Raw genomic sequence first — 6922 nt, 5'->3', positions numbered from 1 at the left:
TATGACCCATGGATCTGGTGTTGGTTAGTGGAAGCTTTAAGCTCTGAAGCGATATGAATTAATTCTAAACAGCAGTAAATCAGATATGAATTAATTCTAAACAGCAGTTAATCAATTATCGTGTTAATTTTACTGATGAGATGACTTGTAGAATTGGAACGTCAGAGTATTGGCTAAGAAGAAAAATGCAAGTTTAGATGCCTCATCGCTAGGTCTGCTCCATTTGGCTGTACTGCTTTCTCTGTGCTTTCAAATATTGGTTTCACGGCAATACGTTTGGAAAAAAATAGGTTCACTTTACACGCAGGCAACAAGCACGTGATTGAGCTGCATGATTCCATTTGGAAAGACTGGAGTTTAGCAAAACAAGCTGGGCTTAGGGTAGAAAGGAATCGCCGTAAGTAATATTCACATCAAGTGAAAAAATACTTCTCATTGTTCTAATGTTCATAGACCATATCCAACATGAAAGTGAACAAGGGTAGTGGCGTGACTCATGGACTTGAATTAGTCCTACCTACTTTACCCAGTTTCTGACCCCATCTAGTAACTGAATGATGATGAGCTTAGGACATTAACAGATGAATGGCTTCTTTGCCTCTAGATACTGTGTGAATGGGTGGATGGGGCAGGGGTTAGGTGCTGATGTGTCACCATATCTCATGTCTTAACAACCAACATATATTTTCCTGCTAGGTTTGTGAAAATGCAATCTATGCTTCAGATTTTGTATTTAAAAGCATCTCTCTTTGTGTTATGTGTAAAGTTTAATAACATAATAGTCAAAAATTTAAAGATGATGAGCAAATTTAGTCCATTTCGAAAGGAAGGACAACGCTTCCTTCTGGCTTTCTCTCATCTGCACTGGTTTCTGAAGAACGTGCTCAGGGATTAAGAGTCTGAAGTAGGAAAAGGGGACGTAAAGCAGGTTCACTGCTGCAACCAACTGCTCACAGCTTCTTTGGGTGCTAGACTCATTTCTCAACATAATGAAGCCAGTTATTGAAAAAATTCCCAATCCATTTTGATGAGAAAAGCGCCTGTTTTTTAAAAAGTAAATCAATTCAGAATTTGTGAGAACAATCTATCAAGAATATTGTAAGCCTCATGCACACATCTTCCATAGCATCATCTGTTTCAAAGAAGATTTGGAGTGTCAAATTTCCTATAGGATTAGTGATGGCAACAAAAGCCTTGTTCTTCTTAGAGTCTTGAACGAGAACTTCAAAGACAATGTTTTCTTGAAAATTGTAATAAAAATGCCATTGAGTGGATTCTAACTCATAGCGACCCCATAGGACACAGTAGAACTGCCCCATAGGGTTTCCAAGGACTGCCTAGTGGATTTGAACTGCCAACCTTTTGGTTAGCAGCTATAGTGCTTAACCACTATGCCACCAGGGTTTCTCATTAAAGAGCAGGTAATAAAAATAACTTCCAGTTTTTATATGTTGTTAGCCTTTGCTTAGAACCAATACCACACATTTTTGTTGGTAAAATTGTGATAAAACACAATCCTTCTGGTATTTGCAAAAGTGAATGTCCTAAGTGGGGACCAATATGAAAAGATGCAAGCCCACTCCTCACCCTGTCAGGATTCCTTGGAGAAATCTCATGTACTGACTGGTTGAAAGAGCTAGTTTGCCTGTTAGTAGGATCAGGGAGTGAAAATGCTAGGGACAAGATGTCCAATGTTTATGAAAGTTGAGAGTCGGTCCAGTGAGGAATATCTAAGCTAAATTAGTTAGTGGTGGATGACTAGGTATCTGTAGCAGGACTGGGTGGAAGTCATATTCCTTGTCTCCCAACATGCCAAACATATTTCTAAAAGTATGGCCTGATGCATGGGAGTCTTCCTGCTCGGCATTGTTTCAAGGGAAAAATACAAAATCTCGTACTTTTAGACCCTCAGAATTTGACCTAGACCAGGATATTTTTCTCAAGAGCTGTCTGTAACAGTTTGAAAAGGCAGAGAAAATTGGAAAAGTCAGAAAGGATCCTTAATATTTTTTTGAATACATATAATTGACATTGTCCTAAGCAATTTTCAAATAACTTTAAATTTGCATCCTTAGCTAAAAAAGGGGCAAAAAATTCAGGAATGTGCTTCTTACCATGTCCTTCCCTATCTTTCCATTGATAAAAGAGATCTGATAAAAACGGAACACTAACCTGACACAGTCTTTCAAAACACTCCTAGACATCCAAAAATAGGATTCCAGTTATTCAACGCACATTATCTATTTTTGTATTGAGGTATGTATCTCTATGGCTACAGGAAAGATGGTATAGCGGAGATTTAATGCTGAAGCCTTGTCTGATTCCAATAGAAATAACCTTCTAACTAGCATTTTAAAAATCCTTTTGTTGTTCTTGTTTTTGTTTTGCACTGGCTTCAATATGTAATGACAACTTTTGGTAGAAAGAAGATTGACGAAAACACTGATTTGTTTGTGCGCTAAAAGGCCAGTGTCTTCAGAGACATTTTAACTATTGGTAGACCTGTCTCGACCTTGTTTGTTTGGGCTAGACTTGAGCTCAGTTTCCCACACCTGGTGTGTCAATTATTTTAAACATTAAGATTAATTCTGGAACGTAAATAACAACATCAAAATAGAACCAGTCTTTTATAAATAAAATTGTCAAGTTGTGATGTTGTGAAATTCAGAAGCTTCATGGCTTAGAAAAAGAAAAAAGGAGCTATCAAAGGTATTTTTAATAGACACCTGTATAGGCTGAGGGTATTCTACCAAATAACTCAGTACTTTGGAAAAGTGTACCAAAAGCATATATTTTATTTTGTTTGCCAAGGCCAGAAACTATGTATGTCCAGCATCCATTTATATACCAAAAACCTGAGAATACATGTTTAAAGTGTGCTGTTGTTTCTAGAAGCAGGAACTCTATCTTCCTTAAGTGTGATGACTTTGAAATATCTTGGACAAGGGTATTCCGTAGTGAAATCCTAAACACATTTTCTTTACACTAATTCTCTCATTTGTTACGTTCTTAACAATAGCACCGATAGTTCTCACCAAAATCATTATTGTAGCCATATTGCTCAATTACGTGAGCATTAGTGAAGTGCAATATCTTTCAAAATTTCTTCCTTGAAGTATTATTCAAAGGCTCTTGCTAAGATGAGTATAGAAAGGCAGAGGAAGGTATGTATATAGAATATCATTTCTCTCAAAACTAGCCACCTGGTTCATGTCACTTTGATCTTAAATACTTATCTAATTCAATTTATTCTTTTCTTTTAGGCAAAATATCTTGAAAAGTGGCTCCATATTTGGTTGTTTACTGACATTGTTTCTTCCACTGGGAAGAATAGGATATAAAGTCAAGTATCCTATCTTCACATTAAAGATCTAGAATCATTTAGGAAAGATCTTAGAGCACTTACCTCTTGACTTAATATATGGTTTCAAGGCATCTAATAAAAAGTTCTTTAAATTAAAAGTGGGTTATTTCAACTTGAGAATGTAGGAGAAAGGTCACTGAAAATCTCTGGGCCAGATCCTTCCAGGTGAATAAATGATTTCCAATATAGAGGGCTGTATAATCTTTCCAGTAACCTAGAGGGTTGCTATGAGTCGGAATCTACTTGACAGCAATGGGTTTGGTTTGTTTTCTTCTACAGTTGTTAAGAGCTCAGCTGCTAACCAAAAGGTTGGCAGTTCAAATCCATCAACCACTCCTTGGAATCCCTATGAGGCAGTTCTACTCTGTCCTATAGGATCACTATGAGTCATAATCGGCTCAACGGCAATGGATTTGGTTTTGGGCTCCTCCAGTACTATCTTAGATTTGGCTAGGTAGGTCTGTCTTTGCAGTCAACACATTAGGAGGTTGGGGCTGAGCATTAACTATCAAAATTAACAAAGCTCCTTTGAAGTTAGCTAATTTCTCTCTTAGTTTGCTTGGTTATTAATGTGAAATTTCCCAACATTTGAAGATCAGGAATATTATACCTATAGAGAAATATTTCATCCACTCTTATTTCTTGGGGTCATGGAAGTTACATATTACGTTTTTCTGTGTTTAGCTACCTCACCTTGACAGAACTCTCACAGGGTGGGGGTCCTCTTATTTCCAGTCCATATTTGCATACTGATAGAATAAAAATGTGATAAATCACATGATAAATGGGATCCAAAGCAGAACACAATCAACAATATTGCTGCAGCATGTCACTGATCTAATATAGGAGATAAACCAAAAAAACGAAACCCGTTGCCATCGAGTTGATTCCAACTCATAGCGACCCAACAGCAACCCTATAAGAAAGAGGAGAACTGCCCCATAGGGTTTCTAAGAAGTGGTTGGTGGATTCGAACTGCCAACCTTTTGGTTAACAGCTGAGCTATTAACCACTGCACCACCAGGGCTCCAATATAGATGGTAGACTGTCCTAAACATTTATAGAGATACCACACCATGTTCTAATGGCTGTCTTCTAGGTGCAGTATCATTAAATTTGATCTTCCCTATGACAAGTCACTTTTGGAAAGCATGCCCCGAGCAATCACTTTTAGCAAGAGCCTTTTCCCCGTTGCTGAGAGGTAATAGTGAGCAACACTCCGGCCAATGAGTGTAATGGGAGTAGCCATGGATGAGCTATAACAGTTGGAATCAGGGAAAAGAAAGATTAAGACTGCCTCATGCCAAGGGTGAAGACTCTCTGACTCTTGTAAAAGGCTGGGACTGCATGAATCTAAAGACTGTGAGGCAGAAGCGGCTGTGAAGGACACATTGATGACAGACAGACAAGGCAGTTCCAGGCAAGAAAGTCTTCCTGTAGAGATGGGGGCCATGGTTTTAACTACTAAATCTGTTGATTTTTGAAGTTATGTTATCTCCTACAAAAAAATAAATAAAAAAACCCCACAATTTATACAGTGATTATTAGTTTCAATGTCCCTTAGGAGATTAAATCAGAGGAGCTCTGACAATTTCTGGGGAAGCCTCTGAGTGCATCTCCTTGGACATCTTGGCAGGCAGGGGAAACGTCACAGAAAGCTGAATACTCACCATTTCTTGTGGACTGGAGTGCTGGAGTAGAGCAAATGGTTAACATGTTGGCTGCTAATGAAAAGGTTGGAGGTTCGAGACCACCCAGAGGCACCTCAAAAGAAAGGCCTGATGATCTACTTCCAGTGGAGCAGAGTTCTACTCTGACACATGTGGAGTCACCTTAAGTTGAAGTCATCTCGATGGCAACTGGTTTGGGTATTTTTGTCTTGGAAAGCTGAAGCTTGCTCTCCCCTAGGGGTCCCACCTCTCAGTGGTTGCTGCTTCTACAGATACAACACTCTCTGCTGTTAGAGATGATCAACAATGGCCTGATTAAGCTCCCAACATGAAACATCTAACTATTACAAATGTTTACCCTTCCCATATTATCCTTGTAGATGGAATACCACCAGGACCTCCAAACACTTGAAATGTGCTGTGTGATGTGAAGACAATGAAGGCATGATAAAAACATAACAGAAGAAGAGCAGAAATGTAATCCATTAACAAAATTCTGTAATCATATCTGAAAGAAAGCTATGAATCCACTCATAATCGCATGTTTCTTTCTCTGTAAGATAAATATGATTTTGTAGGCTTCTTCTACATAATGCACACACTTGTTTATCCATAGGATTTTCCATCTATATTTGCTCAGTTTTACCACCTTGGCAAGGTGGAGTGAATTCTACAACAAAAGCCAAATGACAGTAATAGGTCAGGATGAGCTCTAACATTGTTCACAGCCAGCCATGAAATGGACAATCTTCCTGGAGTTATAAAACTACACTCAAGACTTGTTCTGGATGTAACTGCCCAAGATCAGAGACAGGAGATCAGGACCAAAGAAGAGACTCCATATCTTGAGCCAGGACATACTGAAAGAAGTCTTAAAGGGGCTGCTAAACAGATTATGTATCTGCACAGCCAAATTACATTCTCTGAGAAGGAGAAATATTGTCACTATTAGAGAATAGAGGGCCTTATCATCTACCAGAGGAAATTATCTTTCTATTTGCTTCCATAAAGTTCCCAGATATATGCAAACTAGTCAGTCTCAAATACTGGATTATTGTTATTTTTTTGGACAGGTTAGAATCAGGAGCCCTGGGCTGTGGAATCACCAATGAATCATGCCCCATGTGGAACAGGTAGTGGCACAGTGAGCTTTCTGTCTTATTTACAGTGAGACCCCTGGGGAAACGGGTTGTGTTAGGGATTCTCATCGCGGATGAGGACCACTGAGAGGCATCTCTGCAGGGTTGTTTGAAACAACACCTTTTATAATTTAATACTATATTTGGTGGGCAGCAACAAAAAAAGTGTGTTTGGGCTCTATAGAATCCTCACCAGTGGACGACTTGAATTACAATCTTCAAAAAAGTTAAAATTCGATTACAAGAAGCTAAGAATCATCGGGCAACGGCATTTTGCTGAAGAAGAGTTGTTAAATGGGTCAAGATCACTGAATTATTCATTTTGTTGTTCAAAGAAATAAATGTTGACTGTTCACTTAGTGTTAAAGATTGGTATCCAAGACTCAATTGATCCAAGAAAATCTTTAAATTATACGTTAATGCCTTCACATATAAAAGTGTGTCACATGGATCTGCCATATAAGGATAGAATAATGAATTCTAGAAAAAAATTTAAAGGCGATCAGATGAATAAAGTATCATTTACATGTACACAGTGGACAGATCCTATCTATTATAGTAAGAACTAATCCACTGATATGAATGTAGACTTGTTAATAAGTACACAAGCCTTAGAGGTTACTTCTTCCCCTACTCCCATAAATGCTAATTCCATTTATGGTGTTACCTCTTCCTATACTGTTTCAATTGCGGGATATATGATGTCAAGAACATATAATAAAACAGTCAGAAATTATTAATTAGAGGCA

This window comes from Trichechus manatus, unplaced genomic scaffold, assembly GCF_000243295.1.
Source record: "Trichechus manatus latirostris isolate Lorelei unplaced genomic scaffold, TriManLat1.0 scaffold00005, whole genome shotgun sequence".
Lineage (NCBI taxonomy): Eukaryota > Metazoa > Chordata > Mammalia > Sirenia > Trichechidae > Trichechus > Trichechus manatus.
The sequence above is the reverse complement of the archived record's forward strand: the minus strand, read 5'-3'. Positions refer to the sequence as shown.